A 20,673-nucleotide genomic window follows, 5' to 3' on the forward strand; every position below is an offset into this window, starting at 1 on the left:
ATTCCAGAGATCAGAATGAACCTGGGATTCATATCTGAGAAATAGCAAAAGTGAGTAAGAGAAGAGTGGTGGATGATGCTGGAGAGGTAGGCACTATTTTAGTTATCAAGTTGTACAACAAATTGAGTTCATTAATGTAACTTTTCTAATCTAGAATCTGCAATTTACTTTTTAAACAAAAGTTACATATAAAGAACATATAAAGAAAACCATTGTTAAACAAAAAATAAATATATACTTATCATACAGAAAGTATTACAGAATTCAGACAACAAATGAAATTAGGCTGCCTCACCTCAAAGTTCTGAATGATTTAAAAGTGCTTAAATATAAAGGGTTTATATAAGCAAAGAAGGGCTTTATCTATACATTGTTCCTTCCTTTAGCCAACCCTCCTCATCCCTAGTGATTCTTCTTGGTCCAAATAGTCCTGGTGAGGAGTAAAATGAGATGCAGATCTGCCAAGAGTCCTCCATCCACACTCTGCCATCTGCATCCCTGCCACCCTCCAAAGTGTAGGCACATAAAACCCAGACTGGGCCAAATCAGAGTCCTTGGGATTTTTGCCAATCTGTAGGGAAAGAATCCTCTCTCTCTCTCTCTCTCTCTCTCTCTCTCTCTCTCTCTCTCTCTCTCTCTCATCTCATGCTTCTGAAAAATGCTGTGCAACAGGTACCAGCAGCCAGCTCTACCATTAGCTGGAGAGAATGAAGGCCAACACAGAGAGAAGTAGAGTCAAAATGTGGAGACAGCCTGGCCAAGAATTCAGCCATAGCTAACATCAGATCTACCTCTGTTACAGGAGGCATAAATTCTATTTTGATTAAGAATTTGGTTTCTGTCACTTGCACCAAATGTGACACTCTTGATATATATACTTTCTATGAAAGACACTCTGTTTTTCTAAGACATCTGCAATAGTCTGTGTCTATACAACATTCTTTATATAATGCTTCAAGAATTGGACATTTTTTAAAAAAAATCAATACTGACATGCACAATGAACAGATAAAAGCAAAAAATCTACTTTAAGGCACAGACTTTGTCAGTATTGTTGTTAGCCCATGTTTTCAAACCTACAGAGGACCTCATGCTAGTATTGAAGGTACCTTAAGAATGATCTAAGTCATGTCATGCTTTCACTGTATTTGTTACTATTTAGGAAAAATGACTTCAATTCCATGTAGAACCATGGCCGTGCTTTCTGCCATCTCTGTGTAACAATAAAAAGGCACCATCTGTTTTCAATAGTGCAATGTGCACCCATATCCACAAATCTACCATAGTCCATGTTTTTATAACTTCTCCCTTACTTTTAAAATATTTAGCAAAGCCTAATTTTTTCAGTTTGAATATAGGAAGGAAATTAGAGTAATGTGTAATTGAAGCAATCCAGGCTGAGAACAAAACTATTCTAAAACCCAGTTGCCAACCAGCTACTCAATCACCTACCTTACGTAATTTGTTCTTTTGGTATCGAATAGCAGCCAAAAACAAATTCTCTTCAAAACTGGATCAAGATGCATGTGGTATGGATTAAAAAATGCTATTAAATAAGTCTTCCCATATAAATAAATAGCTTAAAATGAACTAGGCAGAATAAAAAGCCCTGAGGATTTATGAAAATTTGGCAGAGATGTGTATCATTTAGGTTATGTAAGAAACTATCTCGATAATAAATAAACACAATGAAAAATTCCTTGGGTAAAGCACAGCATGTTTTACCACTTGAAAAAGCACGTAAAAATGTTTGTTTTTTATTTTTAACCTTTCTAAATTCAGGCACCCACTGCCTTCAATAAGCTATTTTTGGTGACAGTACAGTGTTCTGACACCTTTTCTTTGAATAAAATAGACAAATCTGCTGAAATTAACATTTAAATCTCCATGGACCCACACATCACTTAAAAATATAAAATATCATTGTGTTTTTCCTCTAACCAGCATTTGGAAGCAGGCGGCTGTTCCAGCCAAGCCTACTCCAATCCTGAGAGAGAGACCATGTCATCACTATTCCCTACCTCCACGGATTATAGCAAGGCCTTGCACAAGGTGGAAAAACTCAGCTCAATTTAAACTGAATAGATGTGTCTGCGGTAGCCCAAATCCATCTGTTGGAATCTGCATATAGATAATACCTTGAATCTGCATATAGATAATACCTGCTAGTTTGCTTGGTGTTCGAGATCTAGAGAAAAGAGGATGGAAGAGGCATGGAATTGTAATTTTTTTTTTTAATTTTTTTTTTACATCCAATAGAAAAACAGGTTCAAGGTATTAGAATCTAAGAAACCCTTCTTCTTGATCCCTCCACTTTTATCCAGCTGTAAACTGACTCTGGGCTCTGTCATTACAGATTGGTGTCACATACTAGTGCTTCACTCGTCAATATACCTCAAGACTCATAATAATTGAACATCTATTGTGCACCTTTGTATGTGTTAGAAAATATAAGAAAGATGTCATTAGTCCAGAGGAAGAAAAGACAGGTATACAAATAATTATAACATGGAGCAGAACAAGATAAGGGAGAAATAAGCATGCTATATACTGGGGACTCAACGGGGAATAACATATATTAGAAAGTTCGATGAAAGAGGTGGAATTTGACCTATAAGTCAGAAAAGATCATGATGGAGGGTTGATAAAGAAAAGGAAATCAAGAAAGTAAGAACTATGTTAGATAAAAAAGAGCAGTCTAATTTTAAATATATATACTTTTTTATTGATTTCAGAAATAAGGGAGAGTGAGAAAGAGATAGAAAAATCAATGATGAGAGAGAATCATTGATCAGCTGCCTCCTGCATGTCTCACACTGGGGTTGGAGCCCGCAACCTAGGCATGATCCCTGACCAGGAATTGAACCATGACCTCCTGGTTCATAGGTTAACAGTCAATTGCTGAGCCATGCCAGCCGGGCAAGCAGTCTAACTTTATCCAAACCCAGGGACATATAGAGGTTAGCAATATGGCTGGAAGGTGGACCAGCACCATAATATAAAGGATCTAAAAGCAAACTATTTAGATTTTATCCTGCAGGTGTAAAAGATCCAGGAGCTTCTGAACCAGGAATATTGCCTTTTAAAAAAATATTTTTTATTGATTTTTAGAGAGAGAGGAAGGGAAAGGAATAGAGAGATAGAAACATCGACGAGAAAGGAAAATTATCTGATGGCTGACTCCTGCACACACCCCTATTGGGGATTGAGCCCGCAACCCAGCATGTGCCCTGATTGGGAATAGAACCAGCAATCTCTTAGTTCCTGGGTCAGTGCTCAACCACTGAGCCACAGTGGCTGGGCTAAACCAGGAATATTGTAATATATTATTACATCTAAGAGGAAATTAACATCTAGGAACAGACTGGATGTGGCTTAGCAAGGGTAACAGAATCCTATTTAATAAAAGGCTAATATGCAAATTGTCCCCTCAGGAGTTCACGGCTCACTATGACATGTGCTGACCACCAGGGGGTGGTACAGAAAAAAGAGCTGGCAGCTGGAGAAGGAAGGCCCGGGCCAGCAGCCGGAAGGTCCCAATTGGCCCTGATCGTGGGCATGAATTTCATGCACCAGGCCTCTAGTAGTTATATAATAAAGGACAGATTTGCAGAGAATCTGTAAAAAGGACAGATAAGTGACATTTTGAAGGTAATATTGACAGCTTAGTGATTGATAAGATGTAAGGGTGAAGTCAAAGAGGGCATAAAAATTGAGTTCGCATGGTAACATGACAGGAAGACACTGCTTCACGACTTCGGTGTTGTTTAGTAGAGGAAGTTTATGTTTAGTTTTGTACACATTGAGTTTAAACAAAAGAATGTAAGCTTAAAATCTGCTTTTTCTCAGATATGTCTTTGAAAAAAATCTGCTTTGATTATTGAGTTCCAAAATGAGCTCCAAGCTTTATAGCTGTGCTCAAGTGTCTTGTTTTGGGTATATACTCCTTTCTCTAAGACCTGACACTTTTACTGTCCGAAACTTCATGTAACAAAAATAGGGGGTGGTAATTGTAAATGTTTTTCTCAATAGCCTTTTTTCCCCCCAACAGTAAATATTTTAATTTTAACTAAATTTTTGATGCAATAACTTTTGTTAATAAGATGTGTGAACAAAGAACCATAAAATTTGGGGTTCTAACTTAATATTATATACTAAAGCTTCTGACCCTAAAATTAATTTTTCAATTGTTGTGCCATCTGTTTAGAAACTAATTAATGGTTTAAAAATAGATGATCTTTTGAAGGCACACAACATGAAAAAAATGGAAAATATTAATAAATCTCATAAACCCACACTATCTAAAAACACTAAGTAAACCTGAACTGCATTATAATGTGCAATGGTAAGGAGGGAGCTACTTAGAAAAAACAAAAAGCAGTAAAGCAAGGTTATTGATTAGGTACTTTCAGAGGTCTCTTTCAAAATGTTATTGCTGATGATTAATTTTATGTATTTTTTAAAAAATGTATCTTTATTGTTGAAAGTATTACAGATGTTCCCATTTCACCCTTCCATTGACCCCTCCACCCCACTCTCACCCCCTCCCTAGGTCTTCACCGCACTATTGTCAGCGTCCATGGGTTATGCATATCCTAGATAATAAAAGCATAATATGCTAAATGTCCAACTGTTCATTTGACCATTTGTTCGATCATTCCACCAGTCACTATGACCACCAAGAGGCAGACGCTCTAACCTAGGGGTGTCGAACTCAATCAGAGAAGGGGCCAAAATCTAAAATCCAGCCTAAATCGCGGGCCGAATGGTTTACTGAACAGTCATAAACTGTCATTGTGATGGAAACGCAGCGGAGTGCAGTGATGACAGCGCGGTGCGGGCCACATTGCAAGGCCTGGCGGGACAGATTTGGCCCGCGGGCCTTGTGTTTGACACATGTGCTCTAACCGATAGGTTAGTTTGCTGCTGGAGTCCAGCCGATCAGGACTGGGCAAGATGGACTGGACATGCCCTGGAGCCCTCCCATGTCCCCCCCTAGCTGGCCAGCTCCAATTGGCCCCAATCACTGGCCAGACCTAGGGACCCCTCGGGTGCATGAATTTGTGCACAAGGCCTCTACTATGCATGTAAATTCTTTGGTTAATCTCCTCCTCCACTCTTTTCTCTCTAAAATATGTTAGTCTGTTGCATGCGTCAATGTTTCTAGATCTATTTTGGTCATTAGACTCCACCTATAAGTGAGATCATGTGAAAATTGTCTTTCTCTTACTGGCTTATTTCACTTAGTACATAATACTCTCCAGGTCCCTCCATGCTCTCTCAAAGGGTAAGAGATCCTTCTTTTTTATAGATGCATACTATTCCATTGTGCAAATGTACCACAGTTTTTTATCTATTCATCTACTGATAGGCACTTGGGCTGTTTTTAGATCTTAGCTATTGTAAATGCTGTTGCTATGAAAGTAGGTAGAGGTGCATATATTCTTTCTGATTGTGTTTAAGGCTTCTTAGGGTATATTCCTAGAAGTGGTATCACAGGGTCAAATGCCAGTGCCATTTTCAATTTTTTGAGGCGACTCCACACTATTTTCCACAGTGGCTTCACCAGATTGCATTCCCACCAGCAGAGTCAAGAGTTCCTTTTTCTCCGCATTCTTGCCCGCACTTGCTATTTGTTAATTTATTTAAATATATTTTTATTGGTTTTAGAGAGGAAGAGAGAAAGAAATAAAAACATCAAGGATGAGAATCATTGATTGGCTGCCTCCTGCACACCATCCTGCAACCTGGACATGTACCCTAATTGGGAATCAAACTGTGACCTCCTGGTTCATGGTTGATACTCAAACAATGAGCCACACTGGAAGGTTCTTTTAATTTGCATCTCTCTGATAATTAATGACATTGAAGATTTTTTCATATGGCCCTTGGCCATTTGTGTGTCCTCTATAGAGAAACACAATAGAGAGTGTCTATTCAAGTCCCTTGCCCATTTTTAAATTGAGTTGTTTTCCTTTTGTTGAGATGTTTGAGTACTTTATATATTTTGGAAATTAACACCTTAGATGTATCATTGGCAAATTTGTCTCTCATACAGTAGGTTCCATTTTCATTTTGATACTGGTTTCTTTTGCTGTGCAGAAGCTTTTCAGTTTGATGCAGCCTCATTGCTGATGATTAATTTCTAAACTTTATCTTGTAATGTGCATTCATACCTATATACAAGAGACAAAATTCCACTTCCTAACCCCTAAATCAATACTAAAAAATTTGTTAAATGTAAACATACAAATATCTGCTGAACTTCATCTATTTTCCTATCTCCATCTTTTCTTCTACAACTAAACTGCTTTTCTTTAATATGTTTTTTTAAAATTGATTTTAGAGAGAGTAAGGGGGTGGGGGTAGAATAAGGATGTGAAGGAGAAACATCAATCTGATGCCTCATGCACATCCCCTACTGGGGTTGGGTTTGCAATCGGCGCCCTGACTGGGAATCCAACCAGAAACCTTCTGATGCATGGGGATGATGCTCAACCAACTGAGCCACACCAGCCAGGCTATAACTAAACTTCTTAAACAAGTGCCTATATATGCAGTATCTGTTTCCATATCTTCCACTCATTCCTCAGCCCCTGCAACATAGCTTCCACCTTCACAAGGCCAATTAAGTTAATTCTCAAGGTCATCATGAGACCCTAAATCTAATGAAGACTTTGTCAAGTTAGCCCTTTTGTTTGGGGGAATTAAATGAGTTAATTTATGTAATATACTTAATATATTGTAGTATTTAAAATATTAAAGATATGTTCCAAACTGATCTTTAAAAAATATATATGCTGACCAATGTCACCCAATACATTAAAAAAAATTACACACTTCTTCACTTTAATATGAGGCTAATTCTATATTGAGAAACACTTTTTACTATATTATGGAGAAACACTTATAATTTTTGTTCTATTAAACTTGGAGAGATATATATCTTCACTGGGGATCAAACCTGCAACCCCTCAACCTTTTGGTGTATGAGAAAAAACTTCAACCAGCTGAGCCAGGGCAAAAATCATATTTTATTGGTCTATCAGCACCCCTGACTATAAGTAAATCAAGCAAATGGATCTTTTCATCTTTTAAAATAACTGAAAAGTAATCACATTTTTACTCACATTTACTACTAACTCAGAAAAATATCTAAAAGAAGAATTAGGGAGGTCATGCAAAGATTAAAAATGGCGGCAGAGTAGGTGGATGCTGCATGGATATGCTCTCGGGAACAAGCTAGAATTACAACTGAAATATTGAAAGGCTTCCTAATTCACAGCAGAGAACCCTGATACCCGGGGACTAAAAGTAGAGACCGCATAGAGATTGGTAGGAGGGATGGAGGCATGAAAGGGCTGGTCGGGCACCCACAGACAGAAAACTGAATTCCTGGAGAGATAGCTCACCTGTGGGAGGGGTGGGGAAGGTGCCACTGAGAAATCTGGGACCTAATCCCCAAGCTGGGCTCCCCAGCAGAGAGCACCAAATCTAAAGAGGGTACCCACATAACATCTAGCTGTGAAAAGCAACGAGGTGCAGTCTGCCAGGGAGTGGTAGCTGAAAGTTCAGGCACCCTCTTGAAGGGTCAATGCACAAAAATTCCCTGTGGAGCCACCCACCTTGTGTTCTGGCAGAGGAAGGGTGAAGTGGATTGAAGCTGTGAGAGCAGAACCCAAGACTTGGAGACTCGGGGAATAGAGCTCAGAAGGCAGACACCCAAGTTTCCTGAGCTGAGTCATTCCCTCCCACAGCAGAGGAGGACATCTTTCCTACATAGTCATTTGCCTTGCCTGGTGAAAAGACAGATGACACACCCTATTGAAAAACACCTAGACCTGAGGTCACTTAAATAACAATTAGCCTCCAGGCAGAGAAAATTGCTTCACCCTGTTAAAAAAAAAAAAAAAAAAAAAACAAAACCTCTCGCCACACCTGTGGATGATTGCCTGGGAACAATTCAAGTTGGAATCCTATTAGTCTATAGACAGAGGAAGTCTCTGGAGGCTTTGAGTCTTTGCCTGATCCAATTAGTCAGAAACAGCCTTTAACACTGACCTGCAGTAGATATTGAGAGGTATAGAGGACCTACCTAAAATATAGTCACAAACCCAAACAGACAACAAAAATGAGGAGACGAAGAAACAACCCCCAGAAAGAACTAGAGAATTCTTCAGAAGAAGAGATAAATGAAGCTGAGATAAGAAATTTATCTGAAACAGAGTTCAGAATAACGATGGTAAAAATGCTCAACAGTATGAAAAATGATACAATAACTATGAAAAAAAGAACAGTCTGAGATAAAATATGACAAACACAAATAAAGAACACATTGGAAGGAATATACAGCAGATTAGGCAAAGCTAAAGATTGCATAAGTGAATTAGAAGACAGAGTTGAAAATATCACTCAATCAAAGAACCAAAAAGAAAACAATTAAAAAACAGGAGGACAGCTTAAGGGAGCTGTGGGATAATGTGAAACATAACAATATTACAATAGCAGGTGTGCCAGAAGAGGCAGAAAGGGAAAAAGAAATAGAGTAGGTATTTGAAGAAATAAGCAGAAAACTCCCTTAATTTGGTAAAGAAAAAAGTCACACAAGTTCAGGAGGCACAGAGAACCTCAAACAATAAGAACCCAAATAGGCCCATGCCCAGATACATCACAATTAAAATGCTAAAAATTAAAGGCAAGGAGAGAATCTTAAAGGCAGCAAGAGAAAAGAAAACTGTTACCTACAAAGGAGTTTCCATAAGGCTGACACCTGATTTCTCATCAGAAACTGTACAGGACATAAGAGAATGACATGAAGTACTCAAGGTAATGGAAAGCAAGGATCTGAGACTAAGATTGCAATATCCAGCAAAGCTATCATTCAAAACAGAGATCGCCGAAACCGGTTTGGCTCAATGGATAGAGCGTCGGCTTGGGGACTGAAAGGTTCCGGGTTCGATTCCAGTCAAGGGCATGTACCTTGGTTGCGGGCATATCCCCAGTAGGGGGTGTGCAAGAGGCAGCTGATGGATGACTCTCTCTCATCGATGTTTCTAACTATCTCTCTCCCTTCCTCTCTTAATATATATAATAAAATATATATTAAAAACAAAAACAAAAACAGAGATCAAATAAAGAGCTTCCCAGACACACACATACACACACACACACAAAAGCCTGGATCTGAGACTAAGATTACTATATCCAGCAAAGCTATCATTAAAAATAGAGGTCAAATAAAGAGCTCCCCCCCCCCCCCCCCCACACACACACACAAAAAAAAGCCTAAGGAGTTCATCACACCAAGCCAACAATACAAGAAATGCTAAAGGGTTTATTGTAAGGGATTGCTGAGAAGAAGAAATATAGAAACCTAGACATACAAAATTAAAATGGCTATAAATAAGTATTTTTAAATAATAACCCTAATGGTAAATGAATTAAATGCTCCAATCAAAAGGCATAGGGTAGCTGAATGGATACAAAAACATGACCCAACTGTATGTTATCTACAAGAGAACCCACCTCAAAACAAAAGAAACACACAGGATGAAAGTGAATGGATGGGAAAAAATTTTCCATGCAAATAGAAAAGAAAAAGAAGCTTCAGTAGCAATACTCATATCTGACAAAATACTTTAAAATGAAGGCCATCACAAGAGACAACAAAGGTCACTACATATACTAAAGGGATTAATCCAACAAGAGGATATAAACCTGGTAAACATATCTGCACCTAATATAGGTGCACCTAGATATATAAAAAAAAACTTCTAGAGGACTTTAATGGAGAGATTGACAATAATAAAGTCATAGTAGGGGACTTTAACACTCCCTGTGACTTCACTGGACAGATCTTCCAGATAAAAACTTAACAAGGAAATGGAGACTCTATAGGACACACTGGATCAGATGGATTTAATAGACATTTATAGACTAATGCAGCAGAATATACATTCTTCTCAAGTGCACATGGATCATTCACAAAAATAGACCACAAGTTAGGACACAAAACAAGTCTACAAGTTCAAGAAGATTGAAATCATATCAAGTATCTTCTCAGATCAAAGTTGAATGAAGTTAGAAATCAACTACAGTAAAAACACTTCAAAATATTCAAACTCATGGAGGCTAAATAGCATGTTATTAAACAATGAATGGGTTATCAATGAGATCCTGAAAGAAATAAAAAACTTCCTGGAAACAAATGAAAATGAACACACAACCACCCACAATCTCTGGGACACAGAAAGCAATCCAGAGAGAAAAGTTCAAAGCACTACAGGCATACCTCAAAAACAAACATACAAACACACACACACACACACACACACACACACACACACACACACACAAAGAAAAATCAGAAATAAACTAACCCTACAATTTAAAGAACTAGAAAGAGAACAACAAGAAAACCCTGCAGTAAGTAGAAAGAAGAAAATAATAAAAATTAGAGCAGAAATAAGTAACATAGAGACTAAAAAAACAATACAAAAAAAAATCAATGAAACCAAGAACTAGTTCTTTGAAAGGATAAACAAAATTGATAAACCATTAACCAGACTAATCAAGAAACAAAGAGAGAGGAGCCAAATAAATAAAATCAGAAATGAAAATGGAGAAGTAACCATGGACACCACAGAAATACAAATTGTAAGAAAATACTATGAACAACTACATGCCAAAAAGCTGGACAATGTGGATGAAACAGATAAATACCTAGAAAAATATAATCTCCCAAAACCGAATCAGGAAGAATTAAAAAAACAAAAACAAAAACAAAAACAAAAACAAAAACAAAAAACAGAATAGGCCAATAACTACCAATGAAATAGAAGCAATAATAAAAAATAAAAAAACTCCGACCAAACAAAAGTCCAGGTCTGTACAGCTTCACAGGGGAGTTTTTCTAAACATTCAAAGAAGACCTAACACCTATATTCCTCAAACTATTTCAGAAAATCCAAGAGGACAGAACACTTACAAACTTTTTTTTTTTTTTTTATAAAGCCAGCATTATCCTAATTCCAAAAACAGTTAAAGACACTACAAAGAGAGAGAATTACAGGCCAATATCCCTGATGAACATTGGTGCTAAAATCCTCAAAAGTGTATTAGCAAATTGCACCAAGCAATATATTAACAAGATCATATGCCATGATCAAATGGGATTTATTGTAGGGATGAAAGGCTGGTACAATATTCACCAATCAATAAACATGATACATCACATAAATAAATTGAATGACAAAAATCACATAATCATTTCAATAGATGCAGAAAAAGCATTAAAAAAAAATCCAACATCAATTTTTTATAAAAACTCTCAGTGAAGTTGAAATGAGCAACCATATCTCAACATGATAAAGGCCATATATGACAAACCTACAGCCACATCATACTCAATGGGCAAAAATTAAAACCATTTCCCTTAAGAACAGGAATAAGACAGAAATGCCCACTTTTACCACTCCTGTTTGACATAGTATTGGAAGTGCTGGCCATAGCAATCAGACAAGAAGAAGAAATAAAAGATACCCAAATTGGAAAAGAAGAAGTAAAACTATCACTGTTTGCAGATGATATGATACTATACATAGAAAACCTCAAAGACTCCATCAAAAAACTACTAGACTTAATAAATGATTTTGGCAATGTAGCAGGATACAAAATTAACAACTAGAAATCTATGGCTTTTTTATACACCAATAATGAACTCACAAAGAGAAACTAAACAAACAATTCCCTTTACCATTGCACCAAAAAAATTAAGATACCTAGGAATAAACTTAATTAAGGAGGTAAAAGACCTATACTCGGAAAACTATAGGTCGTTGAAAAAAAAGAGAGAGGAAGACAAACAAATGGAAGAATATACCGTGTTCATGGATTGGTAGAGTCAACATCATTAAAATGTTCATACTACTTAAAGCAATCTATAGATTCAATGCAATCCCAATTAAGATAGAAATAGAATATTTCACAGACCTAGAAAAAACTCCAAAAATTTATTTGGAATAAAAAAGACCCCAAATAGCTGTAGCAATCCTAAGAAAGAAGAACAAAGTTGGAAGGATCATAATACTAGATATCAAGCTATATTACAAAGCCATTGTTCTCAGAACTGCCTGGTATTGGCACAAGAACAAAATAGACCAATGAAATAAAACAGAGAACTCAGAAATCAACCCAACTCATTATGCTCAATTAATATTTGACAAATGAGGCAAGAGCATAAAATGGAGTCAAGATAGTCTCTTCAATAAATAGTATTGGAAAAATTAGATACAAGCAAAAAAAAAGAAAGAAAGAAAGAAAGAAAGAAAGAAAGAAAGAAAGAAAGAAAGAAACTAGATCACCAACTTACACCATACACAAAAATAAACTCAAAATGGATAAAGGACTTAAACATAAGATGGGAAACCATAAAAATCTTAGAAGGATTCCTAGGCAGCAAAATATCAAACATATGTCATAGCAATATCTTTACCAATAAGCTCCTAGAGCAATGGAAACTAAAGAGAAAATAAACAAATGAGGCTATATCAAAATAAAAAGCTTCTGCACAGCAAAATAAACCATCAACAAAACAACAAGAATGCCTACTGCGTGGGAGAACGTATTGTCCAATGTTATCTCCAATAAGTGGTTAATCTCCAAAATTTACAGGGAACTCATACAACTTAACATAAGGAAGGTAAATAATCCAATAAAAAATGGGCAAAGAACCTAAATAGACACTTTTCAACAGAAGACAGAAGGAAGGCTAAGAAACACATGAAAACATGCTAAAGGTCACTAATTATCCAAAAGATGCAAATCAAAACAACAGTGAGGTACCATCTCACACCTGTCAGAATGGATATCATCAACGAATGACAAGTGCTGGTGAGACTACAGAGAAAAAGGAATCCTCGGGCACTGCTGGTGGGAATGCAGACTGGCATAGCCAGTGTGGAAAACAGAATGGCGTTTCCTTAAAAAATTAAAAATGGAACTTCCATTTGATCCAGTAACCCCACTTCTAGGAATATATCCCAAGAAATCAGAAATACTAATCAGAAAGACTATATGCATCCCTATGTTCATAGCAGCTCAATTTACAATAACTAAGATTTGGAAACAGCTTAAGTACCCATTAGCAGATGAATAGATTAAAAAACTGGTACATCTACACCATGGAATACTATGCTGCTGTAAAAAAGAAAGAACTCTTTCCATATGCAGCAGTATGGAGAGAACTGGAGATCATTATGTTAAGCAAAATAAACCAGTAGGAGAAAGATAAATATCACATGATCTCACTCATTTGTAGAATATAATGAACAACATAAACTGATGAACAAAAATAGAGCCTGGTGTGTGTGTGTGTGTATTTTATAACATAATAGAAATAATCCTGCCCTAACTGGTTTGGCTCAGTGGATAGAGTGTCACTGTGGACTGAAGGGACCCAGGTTTGATTCCAGTCAAGGGCATATACCTTGGTTGCAGGCACATTCCCAGTAGGAGGTGTGCAGAGGCAGCTGATCAATCTTTCTCTCTCATGATTCTAACTCTCTCTTTCCCTTCCTCTCTGTAAAAAAATCAATAAAATATATTTTTTTAAATAAGGAAAAAGAAGTAATCATGTTATTTGCAGAATATTTCCTACAACTTTTGTGATAGCATACTGTTAGTATAGTTTTGGTAATATTATACTTAAAATTATTTTTTTCTTGAAATACAATATTAATATTTATTGCATGTAATATATTTAAGATAGTTTTTCTTGAATTATCAGTGTTTAATGCATGTGACATTATATTTAAAATAGTTTTTCTTGAGATATTATTTATTGCATGTATTCATATATTTAAAATATTCTTAAAATATTAATGTCTTTTGCATGTAACATATTTAAAAGTTTTTCTTGAAATAAAAAATAAAATTTTAAAAAAAGGTCATGCACTTGAAGACCCAGAAAAGACAGAAGAGGAGAAAGTCATGTGAAGCTGGAAGCAGAGATTGGAGTGATGTGTCTACAAGCCAATGATTCACCGTGAAAACATCACCAGAAGCTGGGAGAGAGGCATGGAACAAATTTTCCCTCTGGGCCTCCAAAATAATAATGATAATAAAAAAAAAAATAATAATAATAATAATAATAGAAGAAGAATTAGGTAAGTATGTCCTTCCATTTTAATTCTTCATAAGAATTTCACCAACATGTGTAATTTTCCAGAATTTGGGCAGAAGAAAAATCTAATTGTTCAAAGTATTCCAAGTCTGGTTCTCAAAATTCATAGAACTTTTCTGACTCTGTTCTAGTTTGGCCACAGAACCTGACAACTGATATCTTCTCAAAAGTGTAAAGAGCTTCCTAAAACAAGCGGGGCTGGGAGTAGTTCAAGGAGTGCTACATAACCACCCATTCACCCTGGCCTGAGCTTTTTGGTAATTACAGCCAGAAACAAAGACAGGAAGCTGGAAATGAAAACAAGCTTCTTGGCGTCAAGCAAAGTCAGTCACAAAGCCCACATCCAGAGCTGGTAACACCCTCAGATGTCTTACTTTTGAAAAAGACTCAAGGGCTCTTGAGGATAAGACTGTATTTCAGACAATACAATAATCAATGGTCAGAGCAACCTGGAGTCAATAAGTTAAGATTATATCTAGGGTGAATGTTAGAAAATGCACCTTCTTTAACAAGATTTATTTCCAAAATGCTTAAAAGTAGAGATTTGATACTAGGGTTGTTTTGAAAATTTTACTTTCAAAGATTTTCAGATAATCTTGAATAATGAGTTCTTAACTCTCCACACTGAAGAAAAAAAACCCCACACACACAAAAACACCAAGCCAAGACAAGGTCACAGCTGTTCCATCCAAAGAGGGATTTATTGTGAAAAATAAGGAGTCAGAGAAACTAGATTCTAGTCTTTCCTCTGCCAAAAATCAGTTGGGTAATATTGACTTCTCTTTGCCTGGGGTGACTTCTTTGCAAAACAAGGACATTAGACTACTTGATTTTTAAAATCCTTTCCAGTTCTAGTGTTCAAACATTAAGTATGGATATTAAAGGGTAATAGGACAGAAAAGGTAAATCATATTATGCCAATTATCTTTTATGTATTCATTCAACCACCATTTATTGAGGCTCCTATTGAATTGACCCACACAAAACTCTACAAGTACTGGAATAAGTAAAAGAACTCCTCCTTCATGGAGTTTCCTATTTAGTGAGGAAGTCAAGACAATAGCCAAGCAAATAAAATAAGGAAACAAAAGCCTGAGAACACTAGGAAAGACATCTTTTTTAGGTAGGATGGGCAGGGAATGGTACCTTTGGAGAAGTTATGACTGTACCTAAATAATGAGAAGAAAAATATGAAGACTTTATGAAGAGCATTTCAAGCAGAGAAACTTACTAGTGTCTGGGTGCTAAACTGTGAATTTAAGAAACTGGGGGGGGGGGGGGAGATTGTAACAATAAAGCAGGAGATTAGTACAAGAATATTTGAAGAGTAGGTGGGGGCCAGTACAGTTTTGCCTCTGTAAGAATTTCTGGGCTCATTCTTAAGCAGTATAGAGATCACTGAAAGGCTTTAAGTAACACTTGTTGTTATAGAAAATGGACTGGAAAGGGATATATTGGGAGTGGGGAAATCACTCAGGAGGCTGTGACAGGAGTACAGGCAAAGTATAATGGAGGTTTGAGTAGGACACTGCAGTAGGAATTGGAAAAGGGGAGAGATTTAATATACCATGGAGGTAGAGTCAAAAAGGTTTACTACTGGGCAGTTTGTGCCTATTTGAAAGAATGAAAGCAATCAATGTTGAGAAATAATATTGTATTAAGTTATTGATTTGGGGAGAATGTTTTGAGGGGGGATAGAAGAGTTTAGAATAGCTGGGGGAAAACAGAATTGTTTTGGACACGATATTTGTTATCTGGGAGACATCTTATGTAAGCAATGGGCATCCTGAACCCTCTATTCTACTGCTCTTCTTTTGATTTTGGACAAATTACACACCTTTTTTCTAAGACCCACATTATATTTCTCTTTTTATACACACTGCCCAGCATATACCTGGGCATATAGTTGGTGCTTAATCAATGTTTAATAATTTCCTAAAAAATAAATATCTTTTCCCCCCAACGTTACATTTACCCAGGTGCCTTCATCTAGATTAGGGGTGTCGAACTCAATCAGAGAAGGGGCCAAAATCTAAAATCCAGCCTAAATCGCGGGCCGAATGGTTTACTGAACAGTCATAAACTGTCATTGTGATGGAAACGCAGCGGAGTGCAGTGATGACAGCGCGGTGCGGGCCACATTGCAAGGCCTGGTGGGACGGATTTGGCCCGCGGGCCTTGTGTTTGACACATGTGATCTAGATCATAAAATTCCAGATTATTTTAGTCTAGGTTTACATACAGAAACTTAAAAGGGAATACCATTTTGGGTCCAATTCATTGTGCAATCTGGCCAATTGTGTATGTGTGTATTTTCCCTAAGGCTGCTTTTAAAATTTCTAGATTGAATTCCACACTTTGTGATTTACAATGCAAAACTCAAGACACTTAAACTTGGGGAAGTAGGGACCAATTTGCTTGTCAAAGTTATCATAGAACCAGAACACATTACCTGAGTTTCAAAGTTGAGTGGTGCTCTCATTAATTGTGGTCTTGACCAGATTCTCTCTCCAACCCCCCCCAAAATGGTTTAGGGATTATTAAAATGACAGCAGCAGCTTAACTGGCAAAAATCCACAAATATGTTTCAACTTCTGAAAGCCAACATTTTTTATTAGGTTTTTTTGTTTGTTTGTTTGTTTTTTAAATCATTTGAGATTTCTGATTTTTGGGGGATCTACTTTGCCTACTAACAATTTTGTGGTAAATGACTAAAGAGATACTACCTTTTTTTTGGGGGGGGGGGGAGAACTACATAACAATCTGCTAAGTAACAAAGTCTTGCTAATAATTATCCCAGCTTTCCCTACTAGAAAGGCCCCAGAGAATGGCTGGAGAAAGTAAGTATATTGCTTACTTCTTCCTTGTTCTCCCAAAGCAGTACTATTTGCTTTGTATATACATGAAAGTTCGGTGGTGTCCTCCAATAAAGAGCTTACTTTTTTTTCCACTTGGGCATCTCATTCATGGGGAGATGAAAATATACTGTCTTTTAAGTAATTGCTAATGTAAGAGATACTCAGATACCAGGGAGTGCAACTAAGCAAGAGTATAACTCAACTTTCTTCTTTCTGTTTGTTAGGTTTATTATTGGTAATAATTTTTTAAGTTGAACAATTTTATTAGACTAAAACATGCTGCAAAGCTGCTTATAATCTCCTTTGCCTAAAAGTGAGGTCAAATGATATTAAGATACAAAAGATCAGCCTGCTCAATCCTCTTTTATTTCCAGCCAACACTGTCATCAATCCAAAAAGAATTAGAGGATAAAAATTTATAGGCTTTCTCTTCCAATTCCAGTAACTCCCAGCCTATATAGTAAAAGGCTAATATGCAAATTGTCCCCTCATGAGTTTAACCCAAGACCTGGGCTGACCACCTGGTGGTGGCATGGAACATGGCAGGTGACTAGCAGTGGTGGCAGGGTGCTGAGGGAGTGAGGGGAGGAGGAGGAGGGAAAATGCATGGTGATGATGGGCGAGGAGGCAGGGAACCTGATCGCCAGCCAGGCCTAGGGATCCTACCTGTGTATGAATTTTGTGCACCAACCCTCTAGTTGGTAATATAACTGAAATGCTTAACACTCACCTGGCAGACTTAACTGAAAAAAATTTCATGTTGGGCAGTTGAGATAAAATCATGACTAAATATTGGCCAATTCCACCCTCACTTATCTATTATTAGAATTACCTCCAATTAATTTTTCAAATAAAAAACTAGGTGAGTCAAATCCACATTTAAAGTGTAGAAGCCAAATCCCACACCCTCCAAACACTTTGGCTGGGGTAGTCACTAAGGCCTGCAGCTGTGATCCAGATTAGGGAGACTTGCTATCTGCTCTTATTTTCCCACTGAGTAGCAGATGCGCTCTTGTCAGCCAGTTATGCAAGAGCTGATGGGGAGGACAAGGCATTTTAGAAAATTGCTCCAAGCAGCAATTCTTTGCACAATACAGGCATACCTCAGAGATATTGTGGATTTGGTTTCAGGCCACTGCAATAAATCAAGTCACACAAATTCTTTGGTTTCCCAGTGCTGGTACAGGGTCTAGTCTTTAATTTGTAAAAGAAAAAAAAAGCAAAAAAAAAAAAGCAGTATCTGACAAAGTGCAATAAAACAAGGTATGCTTGTAGTCACAGCAAATACTAAACCACTGCAGCTTATATTAACCATTCTCTCATCTGTCCTGGATATATATTTTACAGTTTCTTGAATAATTTACTAAAACTAAGGTCTTATGCTTGGCAAATTAGGTACAATCCATAAATATTGTGCAGTTATTTCTATCACGTCTTCCCTCTTTCAATGGTAAACTCTTCTTATTTTAGGAGCTTCAACTTTCATAAGATATTGGAGACCCTAGTCTACCTTCCCTATTCCTATTTAGGATTTTACTTGAGGGGAAAAGGGAAGTGGAGTGATTATGGTGAAATATGTTTTAAAATTGCAAGTTTCAACCAAGTTTTAAACACATACTTTATGCAGGTTGTCTCAAGCCCTTTAATACGATGATGTGCATTATCATCAGTCTTCCAGGGGGTAGGAGAATAAAGTGTATAATATGTGCAAAGCTTATGTGCTCATGGAATCCTTTTCATGGAATGAATATGCTGTGGGACTGAAATTTTCACAGAATTCAGCAGTGATCTTTAAATCTAATAATAAAATAAAATGGTATAAATGGGATTGTTAAAGAATAACTTTAAACTGAAGATTAAAGCAAAGTGCTATTTTTCCTTAGATTTTTATTTTGTTTACATTTCCCCCTTTAAATTGGTACACTAAACACATTGTAATAAAGTACTGTGATGCCCTGGCTGGTGTGGCTCAGTTGGTTGAGCTTTCTCCCATGCACCAAAAAGTCACAGGTTAGATTCTGGTTAGGGCACATGCTCAGGTTGTGGGCTCAATCCTCAATAAGGAGTGTACAGAAGGCAGCCAATCAATATTTCTCTTCCCTCTCCCTTCCTCTATCAATAAAAACATTAAAAAACACAGTGATATGACATGCTTGTTTTTATAAGCTAGCTTGGTATTGATGAAAAAAATCCTGTTCTGAGTTTAAAACATCCTGCTTAGAAACAAACTTGCAGAATGAGCAAAATTACATGCACTTAGACATCCCTAGCCATAAAATATTTGTGCTTTTGAGATTTTTCCTAAATGGCATAAAATCCTCAAATAATTTCCAAACTTTCCTACTAAAAAAGCCTTCAAAAGCTTAAAAAATGTTACTACTAAAGCAAAGGATGTAAATCAATAATCCAAATAAAGTTTAATTTGTAAAGTGTAACTTCTAAAATGAATTTTCTATATAGAAAAAAGCATGGATAGAGTATAAAATTTATAGTTAGAGCTGAGATTAAACTCTAATTTAGCATGTTTGAGACATACATTGAGACTGAAAAACTTGGCCAAGAGCATTTTCCACATTTACAAAGTACTGGTAAGACTACTACTTGCAAAAAAAATAAAAAAATAAATAAAAATAGAATACTATTTGCCTTGGCTGGGTAGCTCAGTTGGTTAGAACATCGTCCAGTATGCCAAAGTTGACAGTTTGATCCCAGTCAGGGTATATCCAAAAATAAACCAAAGAATCCCATCTAATAAAGAGGTAATATGCAAACTGACTATCTCTCACACACAAGAAGGCTGCCCCCATGTGGTCAAAGATGGCTGTCCTCATGTGGACACAAGATGGACACCAAAAAATGGCCAGCAGGGGAGGCAGTTGTGGGCGACCAGGCCTGTAGGGGAGTTAAGTTAGGGGTGATGGGACTAGCAGAAGGCAATTAAGTGACTGGGCTGGTAGGGGAGGACAGTTACTGGTGACCAGGCCAGCAGATGGGGCAATTGGGGGGTGACTTGGCTGGCAAAGAAGGGCAGTTGGGGGCAACCAGGCCTGCTGGGGAGGGCAATTGGGGATGACCAGGCCTGCAGGGGAGGGCAGTTAGGGGCAACCAGGTTGGCAGGAGAGGGCAGTTAGGGGCAATTGGGCCAGCAAGGGAACAGTTAGGAATCGATCAGGTTGGCAGGGGGGTGGTTAGTAGGTGATCATGTTGGCAGGTAGAAGCAGTTAGGAGGTGATCAGGTTGGCAGGTAGAAGCAATCAGGCAGGCAGGCAAGCGAGTGGTTGGGAGCCAGCAGTCCTGGGTTGTGAGAGGGCAGTCAGACATCCCTCAAAGAGTCCCAGATTGGAGAGATGCAGGCTGGGCTGAGGAACACAGCCGTCCTCCCCACACCACCCCCAAATTTTGTGCACTGGGCCTCTAGTGCATATATAAATAAAATAGCAATTAGATGTTTTCTCTCTCAAATCAATCAATAAAAATCTATTTTAAAAAAGAAATAACTACTTTACATGGTTGGTGTGTTATATTAAAGACTTAGCAAAATGCTGGGCAAGAGCAAATAAAAGGCTCCCAATAATAGTATCTATTAATATTTTTATCACAATTAAACAAACTACCCCACCACAATGTAGTCCA

The 20,673-nt window shown here is 37.3% G+C and overlaps 1 long non-coding RNA gene across 1 annotated transcript; it reads right to left on the minus strand.

Moving 5' to 3' along the window:
- Positions 1-1,700: 1,700 nt before the first annotated feature.
- Positions 1,701-19,640, minus strand: LOC118723565. The gene is made up of 2 exons (XR_004989301.1): positions 18,659-19,640; positions 1,701-2,188 (listed from the first exon to the last, which is right to left on the minus strand). It is a non-coding gene; the product is annotated as an uncharacterized LOC118723565 (long non-coding RNA).
- Positions 19,641-20,673: the final 1,033 nt, after the last annotated feature.

This window comes from Pipistrellus kuhlii, unplaced genomic scaffold, assembly GCF_014108245.1.
Source record: "Pipistrellus kuhlii isolate mPipKuh1 unplaced genomic scaffold, mPipKuh1.p scaffold_m20_p_2, whole genome shotgun sequence".
NCBI lineage: Eukaryota > Metazoa > Chordata > Mammalia > Chiroptera > Vespertilionidae > Pipistrellus > Pipistrellus kuhlii.